The sequence below is a fragment of the Puntigrus tetrazona genome, chromosome 1 (assembly GCF_018831695.1).
Source record: "Puntigrus tetrazona isolate hp1 chromosome 1, ASM1883169v1, whole genome shotgun sequence".
Lineage (NCBI taxonomy): Eukaryota > Metazoa > Chordata > Actinopteri > Cypriniformes > Cyprinidae > Puntigrus > Puntigrus tetrazona.
In genome coordinates, this window is record NC_056699.1 from 27,255,524 (window position 1) to 27,276,157 (window position 20,634).

At 38.3% G+C, this 20,634-nt stretch overlaps 1 pseudogene; it reads right to left on the bottom strand.

The window, feature by feature from the left end:
* Positions 1-1,422: 1,422 nt before the first annotated feature.
* Positions 1,423-19,423, bottom strand: LOC122344576 (annotated as a pseudogene).
* Positions 19,424-20,634: the final 1,211 nt, after the last annotated feature.

Below are 20,634 nucleotides of genomic sequence, written 5' to 3' on the forward strand. Positions count from 1 at the left end.
AATTTGCTGACTTCCTGTTTTCTCGAGTGTTTGTACCTTCATATGCAAACCCACAGTTAACCCGAAATCAGAGAACATTTCTAAACAGGCAAAGAGACAGTGAAAGTGTATGTATTATGTATTTCCAGAATAAGAAAAAACTAAACAAAAAAATAACATTGGAATATCAGTTTTAAAATCATACTGATGGTACACTGGCTTCCGAGTTGGTTCTGGTAGTTGTTGGTGAGCCTCCAGAAACACGAGACATATAAGAGTGGAAAGCACTGTTCTGCTTCACTAAATGTAAGACAATTACAAATCACTAAATGAAGCTCATGAAAACACGTCTAATGCTTTTTAATGTTGTAACTATGCTTTATTAAGTATAAATTGTCTAAATAATTGATAGTGTGCAGTTATTATAAAGTGTTACCAATAACTTCTATGCCCTGGGGTGGCTGTAGTTGATCAGAATTAGGCTCAGCAACATTATGTGCCCAAAGCTGACTACACGAATACACAGATCATTCCATCGGTGGATTTTTTTTTCAAGATGACAATGATTTATCAGGTTCGAATTGTGAAAGAGTGGTACAGGGCGCATGGATGGCCTCCCAGAGTCCAGAGTGAGAGTTTTTGGGATGTGCTGGAGAAGTCAGACTCTCCCCTCATCAATATAAGATTTTAGTGAAAAATGTTCTGAAAATATTAGAATGTGTGACTGGTCTGACGGTAGGATAAATGTTTATCAGTGATGACGAGATGAAGCCTCAGAAAGCTTTCAAAATTTGATCAAAAAGGGTGCATTTCTGGAGGCTTCATTTGCTGCTACAAACTGATTAAAACAGTGAAGATGGCGTCTTCGTGGCAAACAACAAAATACGAGCTGCAGTGACACTGTAATTTTGACCATCAGCTATTTGGAGTCTATTGAAGTGCTCTATATGAATCCTTGAACATTTTCATAAAAAAACCTTTATTGATTTTTGACTGAGAAAAAAATACATAAACATCTTGGATGACAGTAAATCATCAGGAAATGTTCATTTGAAAGTGAACTAATCCTTTAAGCTGTTCACAACCGTAAGATTAGGCCAGTTATGGTGGCAATGTTTTTTTCTTTCTTTCTTCCAGTTGATTTCATCCGAGGCTGTGGCTGAAGTCAGTACGGTGACCACACGTGCCATTTTTCCCTGGCATGTACTTGCCAGGATTTCTGTATTGCAAGTACCTTGAGAGTGTTTTGAAACCTTAAGGAACTGATGTCATACAACTTTGTTCCCTGGTTTTCCACCTTTGCTAATAGTGTACTTGAACTCGTACAGATTGAGAGTGAATGATTATTAAACGGAGGCATACAGCAATCGCACAACAGTTATAATATTGGATTTGTAATTCAGAATGACAAAATAAAGAATGATTTGGCCAGGCACTCCAAAATTAACATTCTCCCTTTTTATTTAATCAATTTATTTGATAAAAACACATATCAAAGTTTGCAAGAACTGTAATTAACAAACGTATATAATTATGTAGCGCATCCTTCTTTGAGAAGGCTGTTCTGGAGCTCAGATATGCCGATGTATCGCTCCCTGTGTTCTCGAGTTTGGCTTTCTTCTCTCGTAGGCCAGTATTCAACCCAGGTGTGCTCTCCAAAAATATACTGCAGACTAAAAACATCAGAAACATGAAAGTTTACGTATTGTTCAGTAAACACATTCATTTATTCAAACCCTGAAGGCACAGGGCATAGACCTACCTTCCCCCGAGCTTTGGCAGGTCCACAGATTTGCCCATGATGAGATAAGTCTTGTCTTTTGCCAACCCCAAAAGCTCTCTGCAGCTGGGACGAGCCAAAAACCGTATCACTCTTCCCTCGACATCCTCATCGGTGCCTACGGGACAGAACAGACACATTTAAGAAACAGTTCCACTGCGATTCAGCCGTCTGTGAAGACAACTGCATTTAACAGGATTCATCGTGATCAGCAGAGAAACATGGAGGCAATAATGAACCGTACCTTCTTTCAGCACCAGATCCACCTTCAGGTCATAGAGGTCAGAATCTTGTGACAGATCCATCCTCACCACCGTGGCTTTATAAACTGTCAAATATGTCATATTGTTATCTGCACGTCTACATCTTGAATGAAGTGGAGTATTAAGTTCTTAAAGAATGAGAGTCATGAATGCATTTACCATAATCCATGCCTTGTTCACAGGCTCTGATGAGACGCTCGTCATCAATGACATCTTGTTTCCTCTGGTAACTGCAGTTTTCTGTGTTTAGAGACGTTACATACAATGCACACTTGTGATCACAGACACATTTCTCCACATATAAGAATAAAATAAATCATAAGTTCGTCAAGGTGTAAACCTGCTAATACAGATGATTTCTGGCCTCTGCTGAGCACATTGATGTCTGGACCGTTTAACTACTACATTTAGGACTGTTTATTTTATTTTTGACTAACTTCATAAGTGGAGTGTGAGATCCAAATAAAATGATCTCTTTTACAAGCTATTATTTGTGGCTGATATTACCTTCTGCACACTGGCACATCTCTCCCTTACACAGTCTGGATATCGCACCATCCTTTCTGTCAGGGTGGTAGAACTTTGTACAACGTGCATCTAAAACACACACACACACACACACACACACACACACAAAACAGAAAGATATGGGTCAAACAAACATGATTCACCAAATGCAACTAAATTAATCAAATCCATCTTAATGATCATATTTTCTGGAATATAATTCACTTCATCTTCATTATTTCTTTTCCATATACCATAATGTTTTTTATTGTGGCAACAAAAAATGTGATTTTTTATTGTTTGTAAATGTTAAATTTTTTTGCAATATGTCTAAATGTAATAATTTTTTTAGACTTGATGTAAGGAATAGTCATTTGATGCTTATTTTCCCCAAAATACGGCAATATTGCAATATGCTCTGAAAAATGTTTCCAAATCAACATTGTTTAAAAGGCACTATTGTGGCAGGCGAGTAAGTCATTGAATGGACTTTATGCAAGATTGTTTTGAATAACAGTGTCTGCTAAATGATTGTAAGTGAATGTAAATGTAAACTATTCGAGAGGTCGGGTTTAACTGAACAGAAGTGTGCTGCGTGTTTCTCACCTGGAGAGTAATATTCATATATTGTGATGGCAGCAGGCTGTAACACACCCACATCAAGTAACTTGCGCATTCTGAAGGAAATTCTTTCTGCTTGTTTACGTGAAACCTAATAAAACAGAAGCCAAAGTAAATGCAAAAAAAATGTAAAAAGTCCATTTTAAGATTTGCACAAACAGGTAATTGATGGGATCTACAGCCAGTGTTGCATATAGCTGACAGAAAATAAAATAAAATGTTGTTATAGCCATTGGCTATGTGTTACATAAGTACTTTATCTTATGCTTATAATATAACGTGAAATATGATCATAATATGTTGGCCACAATGCACGTTACTGCATGTGAATAAGCACTTTGTCAGACAATCAGAAACTATTTTAACAATGCTTAATAGAAATAAGAAATGCCACATACTTTTCAGGTTAGATAGAGATTAGATGTGATACTGACGTACCTTATCTAAGTACAGGATGAGGGATCCTCGCTCAGACAGCACTTTATTCTTTTCATATTTCTGAATGTATCTCTCCTTCCCTGTGGACAACTGAGGGCAAGGAAACAAGAAATAAATCATGGATAAAACGTAAATGACCAATTGCTCTGTGTCCTGCCAATTAAGCCACATTTATTTATACAATACAAATAGATATGAATCAGATTCATACTGGACCAAAAATAAAATTGAATTAAAATGAAATCTGTTGTAAAGCAGCTCTACTGACATCAGAGGTGGAAAGTCCTGCTATATATTTATTCCACCCACTCACCACTAATATACGATCATTATTTAATTAGTCACTTTATATTATCATTATCTTTAACTTTTTGAGGACTTGGGATTTGATTTGTTTGTGTCTTGAAAGGAATGACTTAGTTCCTCCTCTGGTGAAATCAGCTGCTGACTTCATGGGTGTAATGTGAATACGGCAGGACCTTTACCTTCTGACCCCTGGACGATGCACCTTTGTTGCAAAAAGATATGCACCAGTTTATCACCACAATACCTCTTTAAGATCTTTTTCTTCAACGTCAAATCCAGTCGGTATGCTAATGTCCAGAATAGTCATGGTGGCATCGGTTTTATCACTTTTGTAGCTGCGAAGATGGAGATCAAGAACAGATGTTATAACAGGTCTCTCGGGTTTTGTAGGTAGGCTTCATCTTCTCAGTCTGCATTTTAGGCTGTTTTCCCACTAGAGCTTTTTTAGACCCAAGTCTCAATAATTATTAACACAGGGCTAATTCCAAATCTCCAAATAAATAAATGAGTTGCATCCACACCAGAAAGCTTTGTTGGTACAGTATCAGTCACAGTAAATCATCTGATGTTAAATCAACACTGCTCTGTGTTCATATCTGTGAAACCACCAGCAGAGTGATAAACGTGAGTGTTTAATTGGTGACTGTTTGATTATTGAAGACAAACTGATGAGCAGAATCACTGAAAGAGAAACACAAGAGCTACAACTGACCTCCAGCCACAGCCTTAGATGAAATCAACCAAAAAGACATGGAATCTCTCGAACTACAAACCAGACTGACTTCATTCTCTCATTAGTCCACAGTTCTGAGAATTAACAGGGTTAGTTGTTTTATTGAAAGTCAATCATTCATCAGTCACCATTATGGTGATTAGTGTCAGTTTTAACTCTTGGAGCTTGTGTTAAGTTTGTGGCTTTCAGTATTTATGAAACCATAATTTGTTACAAAAGTTTGATCAAGTGATATGGTATAGACAATTTCCATCACTAAGCAAAAGTGGTTATCATTGTTACATTATTTTCATCAACAGATGTCAGAAGTCAGTCAGGTTTGTAATAAGGTAAGTAATAACAATTACTTAACCACTTTAGTACCTAATAATTGCCTCTGTGTTATTTTTGAGACCCTGCTACAGTTTCCCATATGAACTCACAATAATGTTGACTTAAAAGCGGGCAATTTACTGTGTATTAAATATGTTCAGGATGCCAACCAGTAACCAGTGTGGGACGAGAGGGGCGGGATCAAACCTGAGCTCTGACCAATTAATTAAAAGTGTGAAAACAGTCAAAATAAACAAGCTATAAAATCACAAATAAAATAGTTTCTTGACATATCATCGGAATTAGAGTTAGTAGTTCACCTACTAGAAATCCATAGTGAGCTTGAATGTTTCACCCGCATTTTGTTGTTCCGCTAAAGGGAAAAAAATGATATATTTTTTAATAAATGTAAAAATGCTGTTCAAAACTGAGTGGTATCGTGTATGGAAAGTGCCACAGAAAGTGTATGAACTCGATCTTACGCTGGTCGTCTGCCTCCATTTTAACAGTCAGATCAAAGGCTGTACAGTCTGTCTTCTTCTCAACAGGTCTGGCGTAGTACAGCGTCATAACCTGAACACAGCAGCACGTCTCAGACTAGATAACACTTAACACTAACACTGGCTTTTGACTTTATAAAAGCTCATGAACACTTACTGAGAGAGTGGCTGTTCCTGTTCCTCGAGCGGTTACATTGAAGTCCTTGCTTATGTCCAACTGTTGAGTGATCGCATTGAATAATGAGAATGAGTGAATAATAAACAATATTGATATAATTACAGTGGTGACCAACCCACGCAAACGTTATGACTATCCCTCCCAGTAGGTCCCAAAAATAACAATACAAAAAATTATGCAACACATTTCTCCATTTTTGTACATGTTTGTCTGTTATTTTCAGCGACTGGGACAAAGAAAAAAATGTTAAGCATGAGTCTGTAAACAGGATGTTAACAGAAGATGTTCACAATGTTTGAAATATTGGAAGAACATCTAAATTGGTGGTGTGATAGGGTTATATCAATGTAGTAAAAAGTTCAGACGGCAATGCAATTTTCTTCTCATTTTACACAGCAAAATTTTCCTTTGGTTCGTGAGGCTGTTATAACTTCGTTAAATAGGTACAGCTTGCCTTTCATAAAGGCTGAGGTCAGAAGGTTGGTGCCTACTGATACAGACAATTAAAAATAACATGTACAGCAAACGATTTATATCTACCACTCACCTTGTCTGAACGCGTAAGATGTGCATTATCTTTTTTGAAAGACCATCTGACAGGTTTGCTTCTTCCTTGTACAGACAGCTCCACGTCCAGATTGAAGTTTTGTTTGTTCTTCACCTGCGTGCGATACTCTGCCACGGCCTGGAACACCATGATGGTCGCCTAGAATAGACAGAAAAGCATTGAAATCAAGTCCTGTAGTGTCAGTGTTTACAGTCAAATGGCGAGGTGTTGATGTACAGCACCTGTGTGGTTCCAGATCCTCCATAGTGAGACTGTTGTCTGCCCAGCCAGTGCACTGCCTCTCCTGCTTTATCAAACTCTTTGGCTTTCACAAGCGCCAGCACAGCATACGCCGTCGCCTCTAGTGAGTGATGATGCTGTCCAGAGACTCTCCAATACCGACCGCCTGTTTCAAACACAACACAGCAATAGAAACACAATTGTTAAGAATTTACAGCCAAGAAGTGCTCATTACGGAGTGATGTCGGCCTGTGATTGATCGCTCAGAAGAGAAGAGCGTGAACTAGTCTACAGTATGAGTAGACAACAGAAACATTCCTTCTTTATCTCAAGCAGCTGTCATTGCACCACAATGCCTTTGTAATGCTTCAACTATTTGGGTGAGTTGCAAAATGAATCTCTTTTTGGTGGCTTTTGACTTGACTGACCTTCTGTTGGAGTAGAGTGTTTCATCAACATTTCTTTATCGAATTTGTCGGCATTGGCCATGGCGTGTAGGATGCCATCGCAACAGCGTAAGGGTTGGTCAGTTTTGGAAGTCGACCTTCCAAGAACGTAACAGCCTTCCTCATACTGTCAGGCAGACTCTGTAAAAGTGTGCGTAAAATCATAAGAGTGTAAAAAGCCAATGTTAATTTTTAATAGTTCTAAAAAGATGTGTACTTACACCAACTGTTTGATCACAAACATCTTTTGCCCTCTTGCATGGCAATCACGACAAAGGCCGTCAGAGAGGCATCGGCATCTTTGCCCTGTACATCACCCTGGAATAAAGCAATAATAAACAGAAAATCATTAAAAAAAAATCAAATCAGCAAAGTTTGGTAAAAAACCTTTTTCATGACTAGAGGACTACAGGAGATGGGTGCAACAATTTGTTAGATTTGTTGCCCTATGTTAGATCTGCTGTTTATTATTTATCATTAGTTTATTATTATTATAATTTTGGGAAAGTGATGTAAGGCCAGGAATAGAGGGTGATTATTCACTCCCCTACCAACAATTTCTGCCGCACTTGAGGCTCAAACTTGCGAACTTTGGTTACAAGTCCAACTCTAATCATTAGGCCAACTGTCCCTGTGGTCAACCAATAAGCTTATCTTATATCTTACTATAGGGACATGGTGATCTTTGCTTTTGGGGTAAAAATGTTTGTGTTGCCCAAACAATTTCGTCATGGATCACTCCAAAAACAAACAAAAACAATGAAATAAATATATAACAGCAGAATTAACTAGTACTAGTACTGAGCAAGCGTGTTCAGCAGAGTGCAATACTTTTATATATATATAAGAGCAAAAGCATTGAAATATATTTTTCCTTTGTATCACTTGAACTGCATTTTGTTTAAATGCAATCGGTCATAGTGACGTTCAACTTACCACCATCTCTCCGTGAATTACAGCTGAATCCTCTTTAAAAGAGCCGTCTGGCTGTTGTTTGTTGAGGACCAGCCACTTGAGGGCACTGCAGAGCACATTGTCCTCCATCACAACAAGATCCTGGCCATGAAGAAGACTTTGGCCACGTATGCTGTCAGCCTTTAACAGACAGAAACAAATGTAACTTATTAACAAGCAACAATTTTCCACCAATAATATTTATTGTTAATCATCATCATACGTTTTAAGGAGAAATTGGAAATAATGACAGATAAAAACAAATTTAATCAATTTAAATAAAACTACCATGTGCTGCGGTCCTTTGTGTCCATGCAGCGTAGGATCCATCTGATTTACGATAACTCAACTGCCGCTGATATCCTTAATACAAAAAGGATAATATATATATATATATATATAAAGTAATTAATTAATCAAACTGCCCAACTAAACTACTAATCAGCAAGGGTTGAATTGGGATTTGTTCTTCAATTAACAAACAAGTAAAAATTAACAATTGTATTGTAATTGTATTTCGGCAACTAACAATTGTACCAATTGACAAAATCATTCTAGATGCTGGCAGTGTGATATTTTTATAGTTATAGATATAGATACTTTATATCTGTTGTGTTCTGCTGACCTGTGTTGACATGGTTGACGGCTTCATTACGGCGCTCCACACCAACAGCATCCCACTGATTTGTGTGGTCCAGATAATGAGTGGCAATGAGAGGAAGAGTCATATAGATCATGTTCTGCTCTCCACATCCAACGGGTTGGACAGCATGAAGCTTCCACTGATTTGTGTGGTCCAGATAATGAGAGGCAATGAGAGGAAGAGTCATATAGATCATGTTCTGCTCTTCCAACATACCTCCTTTGAGGAGAAGGAGGTGACCAAACTAGCTGACTGTCAGAGCTTGGCTTAAGGAGGCCCTTGATCACTGACTCTGTCTTTTTTAACACAATGAAGCTTAAGGAGGCCCTTGACCCATGAAGCTGTCTTTTTTCCACTGATGGCCTGCTCGACTGTCTGAGTGATCTCTTCACCTGGAGGGATGAAAGAGGCAACACATGCTCCGTGAGAGCTAAAAAAAGGGATCAAAGGATGGGTTCAGTCAGAGGTGCACTAATTCGATCAAAAGTGCTTCATTCCAACTTATACCTCCTTTGAGGAGAAGGAGGTGACCAAACTAGCTGACTGTCAGAGCTCAGGCTATATTTCAGGAGGCCCTTGATCAACAGAATGTTTTGTTAAGCTGGACTGACTCTGTCTGAAAAAACAGAGGTGCTTTTTAAAAACACAAGAACACAGATTTAGCTGCATACACAGAGGCAGTTCTATCCTGTATTCATTTCTGTATCAATAACGATCCTGTGGGTATCTTTTCTAACCACAAGCCCTGGATCAACAGCACACTTCTCAGGGATCGAGATGCAGCCTTCAAGACAGGTGATAAAGCCCTGTACTGTGCCGTGAGAGCTAAGCTTCAGAAAGGGATCAAAGGATGGGTTCATGGGTGTCTCTGCAGATCATTTTCCTATCTAGCTAACTCTTTTGGCTAACTCTGTTGAACTCTGCCAGTGATTAAAACACATCTTTTTAATAGCTACACATGTTCTGTTAAAGGCAGACATTACTTAGAAAGGAACACTTCTAAAAGATGATGACATTAAAAAGAAAGACTAAATTAGTCCTGATGATTTGTGACATTTTATATATTAATGAGATTATTCATCAGAGAAGGATGGTTTCTGATGCACAACAACTTCTGACACAGCTGCGTTTAAAATTGAACTGGAGGAGGCCCTGGAACTGACCCCCCTGGATATCACCGTGATGCCTCTCAATTTGCTCAATGTGTTGGGGACACTTAATTCTAGTGACTATCATTGACTACAGAGAGTCTCTGCACATATTATTCACATCCCTGTCATTATACTGTACAGTGCTTTGATGCAACCTGATCAGCGCTATATAAATAAAAATGATTGATTGATTGATTGATTGATTGATTAATGCTACCTGTTCTGAGGCAGACAAGAAAGGGCTTCAAAGGATCATTAAGACTAAATTATGATGATTTGTGACATTTTATATAGTAATGATATTAATTAGAAGGATGGAGCATGACCTCATGCCTCTCAATTTGCTCAATGTGTTGATTCACAGCGGACACTGTGAGGATCTATTCTTTGTGATCAACATGAATTAACTATTTTAACTTTAACTAAAAAAACAACAACAAAAAAACATCTATTCATTACAAAAATGTCATATTCCTTACCAGTAATGGAGATGTATGTGCTAGCAGGTGTGTCTGGAACCCGATCATCTGGTATTTCGGATTTAAGAAGCATAGGTTTTTCCCCTGTTCCAGTCAGATGAGAAATAGAGAAGAGTCATGAGTAACACGTTGATCACAATTCCTGTGTTTTTGGTGAGTATTGAGCAAGAAGAAAGCGGGAATTGTTGAGAGTGATGCCACATTAATTCACACTTTAAAACTCACCGTTTACAGCAGGATTGAGCTCCACTTTTTGTCTTTCTAATGGAACCAGTACACCCTCAGACTAAAAGAGCAAGAGAGTATAAAATGAGTATGATGCTGTTTATCTAATCAAAATGACAAGTGAAGTCACAGAATCTCCTATCAGACTTACCACCACCTTCAGCTGCTTTCTTATTCCATCGGTTTCTATAGAATCATATGCTGCAGCTTTCACCTCAATCATGTGATTTCCCAGCGTCATGGGAATAATCACATACGGAACGGCTACGCTGGATCCTCTGTCAATAGATACTGTCCTTCTGTATTTGCCTTTCTTACTGGCAAAACTGCAAACATTTTCTGTCTCCATGAACTCCACACGCACCTGTAGAAAATGGGAGAATGAGACTGATCCTGTTTAATTGTCTAGAGCAAACTTCCTCCAAAATAAATGCATGAAAAGTGTGATGATTGGATCTAAATATCTTTTCTTCAGTCTGAGCTCAATGACCTAAATTTGACTCCAGCAGAAAGGATTACTACAATGCACATGGTCATATATATTTTTAATATTAAATCACATCTACCTTCTGTTTCTTTGGGGTGTAGTTGTGAATAATGGCCTTGATTTCCACTTGTTCACCACGCACAGCTGAGTAAGGAATCTTGAGGTCAATGAAAAGGTGTTTAAAAACGACCATCTCCTCAGGTTCTGCCACACAGATGCCTTTGAGATACAGACAGAAAGATTTAAAGTTACAGCTCATGGATGCTAGTGATGTTTTTAAGAGCATATATACTGGGTTTGCATCTTCTCCTTACCAAGAGTTGGTGACAGACTGACAGCCAAGATCTGCCACGTAGTGATAGAGTCTTTGAGGAAGATCAGTTTATCTGTGACTGGTACATCACTGGATATACATAAGAAATAAGAAATATGGGATATTTAGAAATTGGAGGTAAAAAACAAACTGTTGATATAACACTTGTTAATCAACTAAATTCATCTCAGACTCTTGAACCATCATAAGCTGGTGTCCTTTTAAATATAAGCGATATAATGCCATGTCATGTTGTTGACCCACAGATCAAGCTCCTCCCAAAGCCAACTCTCAGGGAACTGTGAGCGTGACACGATGTCCTCAGAGTCTGTATAATAGTCATCATCATCATCACCTGTTTTAAAAGAGCAACAATCAAATCAACATTCTCTCTGATTACCATCCACTTTCATTACTATCTTCAGTTGCTACTTCCAAAGCACGTAATCCTCGATGTATCAGTGTCAATCAAAGCCTTTGTTTCTACATCAGGTAAGTTCAAGTGAGAACGGGATGCCGCGTTATCAATTTATTTTATGCAGTAATTGCTTCTGACAAAGCCAGCTGTTCATATACTCACTACGAGCCAGAACCATCTCCTCCTCTTCAAACTTTATGTCCTTCTGCTTTTTCATCTCAACGCAGCAGTATTCGAAGGCCTTCATGCACTCTTTCCCGTCGACAATGTACCTGGATCTTTCTTCACAGGTGTAGCCGAATTTATTAGTCCTCATTCCATCAATGCAGCACTGCTTCAGTTCACCAGAGAATTTATTAGCTGAGAAGACAATGAAGGAAGCAGAAGAATTATGGGGCTCCTCAATGCACGAATTTGTGTGTTCGAGAAGTGTAGTGACCTAAACGAGAAGGGATCTGGTCAGGATCTCGAACTTAGAAAAGCCCCCGATAGACGTCGAGAGCAGACTGGTGTTTGTTTGTTCAAAAAAGCAAAAATGAATAAATAATGTATTTCAAACTAAACCAAAAATATAGTACAGTACAGTACAGATTTATTCATTTGAGATACCTTCGGATTAAACAAAACAAACAAAAACAAAAGGCACAATTGGTAAATTGCATTAAATACAGATAATCCATATACTTTTTTATTATTGTTGTTGCACAACAAATTAACATGTGAGTTTATGAGTAATGAGTGAGCGAGATGCAGCTTCTCACACAGTGTGGTAGTGATCTGCAGGAGACTTTCAGATCTTCGTCTTCTCTTTGATGGTTTGGGACAGTCAATATCTGAAAGGCAATTTATTTGGAGTTAGTTTCATACATTAAACATATTAATACAATTCATTTATTAACCTAACTATATTCCAAAACCTAGAAATTAAAACAGGGACCCAAACAACAGGACAAGAAACAGAATTCTACACAATACCTCAGATTTAGACCCAAAATCATACAGTAGGAATTAAAAATAATGATAACAACATTAAAATACCTCTTCTGGTGACGGTGCCCCCTGCAGTGTTGGACACAAACATCAGACCTGCATCGGTGAAAACTCCCATACTGTCCCTTCCTCCTCCTGCTGTACAGCCGGTGTCATACTGCTCTATGACGTCCCAGATCTAGAGGTGCAAAAATGACACCATTTTCATATGTTTTGGTACAAACAAAAGTAATGTTATGGTGTGAAGTATGAAGAAGATTCTTCACCTGAGTCTGGGTGAGTCTGTTCTTGTTAAGGACACTCACAGCCTTGTCAACCACCACCAGACCAACTTTAGCTCCAGGATCTCCAGTGATCTGCAGCTCAACATCATCTCCTGTGCTGTAGGTATTCTTCTTATCCTTCACCTCAACCTTGAGCTGTCATTAAAATAAACAATGTGTCAGAAAAATGAACCTTTCTGAGCAAAATGTTAAATGTTAAACAATGCAATTCACAGTTTAATATAGCAATCGCTTTTTATTTACATAGCGCTTTTAACAATAAAGACTGTATTAAAGCACTGAACAGTATCAAATAGTAGAAAAGAGGGTTAGTAATGTATAATGATGAGATTAAACAAAATTTCTTTATTAAATGCAGACACGGCCTCTGTAGTCAAATCAATCATAGTCGCTAGAAATTAAGTGTCCCCATCTAAGCAAGCCAGAGCTGACAGCGGCAAGGAACCAAAACTCTATCCGTGATCGAATGGAGGAAAAAAAACCCTTGGGAGAAACCAGACTCAGTTGGGGTCAGTTCAGCATTTACTTTACGGTTAAATTTTAAGTGCAGCTATGTCAGACTGAGCAAAAAACTTATAGCGTGTGTGCATGTTCAACGATGCTCCATAACACTGATGATGTTATTAAAAACAATGTTTACACCCTGCAATGTTATTTGAGGATTTCTCGTGATGTTTGACCCACCGTTCCCATGCACGTGTCCTTCACATCGACCCAGACTGAATCAGACACCACCTCAGACGAGCCCACATGATAATACGCCACAAAGCGGAAGGACGGTATCATGTCTTTGGTTACAGTCAAAAACAGAGTCACTAGAGCTTGACCTCTTCTCTTAAACCTCTCTACTTTTACAATCTGACCTTTACTTAAGATCTGAAAAGGAAACAGATGGTAAAACAGACTTAAGAAACGTTGTATGGTTTCCAACACTGCTGCGGTAGTAATCAAATACTGATGCAATCAATTGGTATATTTGTGGTGCAGATTAAAAGGAAATAAGCAATATCTTTACCATGTATGTGTAATCTTGATCTTTCACTCCTGGACTTTGCCCAGTGTTTAGATTGACTTTCAGTTGATCACCGATCTGAAGCTCGGCAGCATCGATGCCGACATGCATGTAGTTTTTGGATTTTGGGTCTTTCGGAATGTAGGCCTGAGCCGTCATTTCCTTCTTTGCCTGCTGATCTATGCTTAATTTTGGGTCACAGGTCTTTGCCTGAAAAAAAAAATGTTTTCATACTGAATGTAGAATACTGAATGTTCATACTGAATGTAGAAAAAAATTAAATTTAAGCAAACAACTCGTTGAAAGTCTTGGCAGGTCTTACGGTGATCTTCAGCGTGGAAGATTCTCCCATAGTGTTGACGATGACCTTTGCAATTCCATTGGCTGTTGTGTGACCCTTGCTGGCTTTCTCATTGCCTTGTGCTTCCACTTCCACTTCCACATTTTCAGCAGGTGTCTGGTCAGGATTTGTTACGTAGATCTTTTATGAAACCAAGACAAAAACACAGCATATGTGATCTCTGTTAGTATACTAATAATTCTCCAGTTCGTGCAATCCCTCAGTTTCTGGTTCATCTAATCAATGTCTTATACCGAGATGTCGAAGGGCATCCCAGGTTTGAAGAAGTGTGGTGTTTTTTTGAAGTGGATGGTGTACGGGGACGTCACAATCTGAATGCCTCTCCTTTCTGCTTCCACCATTTCACTTCCTGAAACACAAACGATGATCTTCTCACACACACTGTAAACATGTGCATACAGATGTACGGTATCTGTTGAGTCTTACCACTTTCTGTTAAAAGACTGACAGAAACATAGATCGACCGTCCAACCAGCTGGTTAATGCTTGGAAAGGTCTTTCTAATCATCTCATCGGTCAGTACTGCAGCGCCTTCTCCTCTTTTGATCTATTCAGATATGAGAAAGTATCTTGTAATGTCAGTCAACACAGCAAAAAGCCCAGGGTTCAATTAACTCTCTCAGGAGTTTACTTGAGTCCACACACAAGAATGTTAAAAGGAACACTGAGTAGCTATATCTACAGGAAGCCAGAGCTTTCCCTATCCAGTTGTTTCTCAATAAATATCTGCATCCACACAAAACCACAAAACAATGTAGTACACATGCCAGACGATCATGTGGCGCTGTAATTCTGTCAAAGAGATACAAACTGAGAAGAAGACTGGGATGATTATTTCTACTACTACTACCTACTACGGTGATTATTTCTTCAGCGCTCACCGAAACCAGAACAGACTAGTTTAGTTGAATGTTTCTGCACGCTGTTTCCTGAAGAATGCGTCCACAAAGAGGTTAACGATAACATATTTATAACATATTTAAAACATAATCATCACCATCTGATGATCTCTGATCTGGGATTAGTTACAACACTCACGAGTGTGGATTCAAATAAACTACCAGGGAGATTTCATTTAAAATTGGACTTGTTGCTGTGTGCAAGCTATTTAAGTTCTTCTTTACATTGTTCTCTAGGTATGGAGGGAAATCCGACTTGTAAGATGGAACATCTCTCACCTCAACTTTTTGCAGAGAAGTAGGAATACTTGTTTTCTTCTCACCGTCCATCACACCAAACACCACGAACGCATTTCCATCCACCTTCTGTCCAAACAGATACCTATAAAAGCACATCAAAACTCTGTTGAATGTTTATTAATTATTATTAGCACTAGTTACATTTTATTTCAGCTGGAGTATCCTAATGAAGTGTGGTGGTTTAGTCATGTTCGTCTTACTTGGCCTCAATGTCGACTGTCAGACTGTCATCAAGCACATGGAAGAATGACTTACTGGGCTTTAATTTCACATCGAATGTTGGAAGCACTAAAACCAAACCAGACACACAAATGAAGTAAAACATACTTTGACTTGTCCTTTTCTTACACATGTTGATTAATCACAGCTCTCACCATATTCTTTAACCTCAAAGTCTGCAGTAAACGTCTTCTGAGGAGTGTTTGTAAAAAGTGTGATAACCTGCCAGATCCCAGAGCTGAAACAAACACAACACATACAGAATCATGCACGTCTGCCTTCATAACATATATATACTGTATGCATGGCCGTTTTTGTACGATATTTCCCTATTATTGAAGTTGTGGTTTCACAAAAAGCTTCAGTCCTGACAGTGTTTTTACGTACGTGGCAATCTCAGGAATGGCATATTTTCCGGACTTCATCCCTTTGACTGGAAAGATCTTCTCTGATGAAACTGTGATGCCTTGAGGATTCTTCAGAAACACAGAAATCAGTATAAAAACTCTTGGGCTGCTGAGATCGTGAGCGTAATGAAGCCCATTACCAGTGTTGTATCAGTGTTAAGCTGATACAGTGCCAAGACCAAACTTGCTGACCCTTGTTCTAGTTGTGTTTCTTTTTTCTTCAGTGATAATGATTGCTAACAGAAGGTGTTCATTACATAATTTAATTAGCTACTTAATTATCTCATTAACTTTGATCAAAAACTATATTAATTATAACTCGATGCTGGACTCAACACTGACTATTACAGTTGAAATCTTTTATCTCTTGTGTGTGTGTGTGTGTGTGTGAGTGTGTGTGTGTGTGTGTGTGTGAGTGTGTGTGTGTGTGTGTGTGTGTGTGTGTGTGTGTGTGTGTGTGTGTGTGTGTGTGTGTGTGTGTGTGTGTGTGTGTGTGTGTGTGTGTGTGTGTGTGTGTGTGTGTGTGTGTGTGTGTGTGTGTGTGTGTGTGCATACCTTGATTTCAACTGTGATTCCAGACTGACTGAGTTCCAGGTTGGGTGTTAGGGAGAAAATCCTGTAATGAACTGCAAAGGAAGTACAAATATATCAAATAAAATCAAAGTGTGTGTGTGCGCGTGTGTCTGTGTGTATCTATGTGTGTGTGTTATAGCTCAGGGATGCCCAACCTTCTTCCTGTTTCCAGGAGATCTACCTTACTGCTCTGATCAACCCTGATCAAACACAACTGAACCGTCTAATTAGGATCTGAAGTCTGATAGTGGTGTGTACACTGCCAGCGTTTATCACACGCTTGTGTATTGCAAAACAGAGCATTGTTATTTCTGTCATATTTCCCATTGTTCTCCTTCAAACACTATGCCATCCCACATGAAAGAATACTCTAGTTATTTATTGGAGTACTGCAGCGTTTCTGAACCATGCTACAGTGATGTGTACACCGTAAAAAATGATTCACTATATTTACTCCATAAAACTATCGATTAATTAAACACATTAGAATGAATTAGAATTAGCCGAATGAAATGCGATGAAAAGTAAATTTTAAACTAAAATATTTTAGAAGCAATATTATGAATTAAATTTAACACATGAAAAATGAACTAGAATTAACCAAATGAGGATGTATGAGATGTTATATCCCAGACTTGGCAGCAGTGGACAGGTGCTAGAAGTTAAGAACTGAGAGAGGTCCTAGCTGCACCGAGACAGCTGAAGAGAAGGTGGAGAGATATGGCTGAGTGTTTTTGATTGTACTATTCACACTTCATAGAGATTTGTGAACAGTCCGTAGAACTTCCTTACCTGCCTGATGTACTGAATTGCCACATACACTAACCATTACCAATCCGTCCATCATAGACTGTGAGACTTTGTCTGATTTTTTTTTTTAGTGACTAAGCAACAAATACATTTTTGGCTGGCCAAGACTAAAGGGTAGCTGACTATTAGGGGGCCTCCCTAGTTGAATTCATCATTTCAATTTTGTGCTCACTGTTTTCCATTTCACAATGTCTTTAGGCTTAGATGAAGTCAAATTTACATTTCACCCGTTGACTGATTTACTGAATCTGTTTAATCTTCAACCGACTAAAGACATAAACGGTAGACGAGCCGCTTTATCAATTTACAAAAAACAGTTTACTCCCTTATTCAGATTTTTGCTTTTGGATATAAACACTCAGACACACAAATGATGTAAAAAGTTGCTGGTTACCAGAGCGATCATGTAGGGAATATTTTCACCAACAGAGGGCGCTGCAAGCTACACTGAGTCCGTAATTTTTACCTCGTTGTCGCCATCTATGTTTAAAAAAAGTGGCATTGCAGTTATTTGCAGAATTATATCCCATGTGTGGTTTGTGCTTCATGAATCTAAGGTTTTGAGGTGAATGTGTAGCTGATTCGCCGAGATCAGAATAATCACAGATTCTAAATTACGTAGTAGTAAGTAGTAAGGGCACTATTTAGGGAGTTGGCCATTTTAAGGGCGGTCTCAACCACAAAATGGAGCATCGGCACTCACTACCAGAAATAACATCATATAAATATATTTAAATCTCAAAAATTTAGCTAATATTAACATCCCTAATGGTCTGTCTTATCCTTGGAATATATTGACGTAATTATTCATTTAGTGAGGTTAGGCTCATAAAAATTATGTGAGTTTCCCCGGAGGTAGGAAACATATACAATACACCCCGGTGGGATTTTTTAAAGTAAGGGAAATATTTAATACAGTAAAATATTTAAACAGGATGATAGCTGGAAAGATATCAAATACGGACGAATCCTGGAAAAAAGGGAGTGTTGACAGTTAAGGTCTTTGAGGATCCTGCTATCTTGATAATTCCAAAGGGATTGTGGAGACAAGAGAGAAGACGCCACTCTACTCAAAACGTCATTTCTACCAAGATTTCTACCACTATGTTTTCTAGGTCCTCTGAACAACATATTGATTCAGGGACCCTTGAAGAAATGGTATTTTCAGCAGGGTGACTCCTGGGCTTGTGCACACATCCCATTATGATTGTAAGTTCACATTGTGCATTAATACACTCTGTATTCGTTTTGTATAATGTTTGTAACACTTAATGGTACCTGTGCTAGAAGGTGTGTAGATGGGCTTGTCTGTTTGTACAAATATATATCCAGACTGGAATGAGACCATGACCACTTTCTCCAGAGTGATGGTAGGAAACTCAGCTTGTAGATACACAAACTGCTTCTCCAGAGGATCGTCAGAGAATAAGTTCTGATCATCAGGGATCTAAATGACAGAAAATGAATTAGTACTCTACCAGTTTTGAATATATATATATATATATATATATATATATATATATATATATATATATATATATATATATATATATATATATATATTAGTAATACAAACTAAATTGGATATGATGCATTACACAACTAAACGGTGGTCACCTTTATATCTGTAAGGATCTGGAAATTGCTGTCTGCAGTCAGTGTCACCGATTTAGACAGTATCTCCTTGTCTTGTTTTGGGTAGTTCTTAACCATGATCTTCACGTTCAGGTCTCCTCCAGAGTAATCCTGAGCCTCCAGAAACACGTTCTCTGAGGAACCCACCCTCAGCAAGTTAGGAGCTGACAGAACGTACCTGAGAAGATCAAATCAGAGCGTTTGAGAACAGATCCGTTAGTGACTCCGTGAACAAACAGTGTCTGATACTCACAGCGGGTCACATAGTGTGAGGATCGGTGAGGAGAGAAGAACAACAGTCAGAAACAGCAGCTTGACGTCCATCCTGACCGTCTGTGTGTCTCTTCCTGTGAGCGTCTGTGAACCTGCAGCACCGGGTTTTATACCCCCTCCACCAAACCTCAGAGTACAAACTGATCTCTCTCATTGACACTCCTCTTCCTATCATGGCGATTAGGCAACAGGTTTTGGAAAGGGTGGATCTTGAAAAGCTCCAATAATATTGTGTTTTTTGATATTTTTGTGTGAGGAAAAAAAAACCTAATTAATTAAGCTGTGCATCTCACTATCATCTTTATGCACTTTCTACTAATATTTTGATGTCATTATTCATCCTGTATGCAAACAAACCCAAGATATGACATATCCATATTATTCTGGCTGCAGCTCACAATTGTACAGAACTACGGACAAACAACCATGAAAATTAAATTCCCAAATGAAAATGTTTTTTGAACAAAATGTCAACTGTATGTCTGAAAAGCACAGTACTCCTGAAACTTTCCATGATGAACTGCTCTGTATAAAATTAGACTTAGCGTGCTCTTCTTTTCTATATATAGCTGTAAAAACAGAAGTGTTGTCGAACAGACAGGAGACTTATAAAGAGCTTGAAGAGTTAACAGAGGTTTTGATTTCCCGTAAATGATTGCGCTTGTTGTGTAAATTCAACCTTTGGTAAATTGGCAGATACTCTATTGATCTTTTAGGGGTCCAGGGTACTCTTGAACAGTATATTATCATGAAAAGTACGGCAAAGATGTAAGCTGCACTGGAACGAGATTTGCTGAAATAATGTTAACTTGACTAAGAACATCATCTTTCCCATAGGATCATACACACATATTATTATTATTATAACAACCGTTTCATGAAAATAAATTTTACTGATAATTAAGAACATGTGTTTTTCTAATCTCTGGTTGAGAATGTGACTGTAAGCAGGGGAGAGGGGAGTGTCGTAACACATAATACACATCTTTAACAAACGTCTGTAGAGTTTCTGTGCTTTTGTGTGCCTTAAACTTACTTTGAAATACTGGAAAAAGTTTTGATTAAAAAACAGCTTCAATGAAGTTCCTCAGAAATGGCTGTCTAAAGATACGACGCCGAGAACCTACATGTTCGTCCAACGTAAATGCAACACGATATTTTTAAAAACATAAATATAGGTTGTAATAAGGTACTTGAACAAACAACCTATAGTGTTTTTTTGGTTGGAGGACAGGCTGAAAGTTATAGTCTCTCAAAAGAACGAGTCGACTCTGAATCATTGAAACTATGTTGACGTGAAAATGAAATATTAGCGTATTTATTTGCTGAGATCCTGACCATTGGAGGGTAT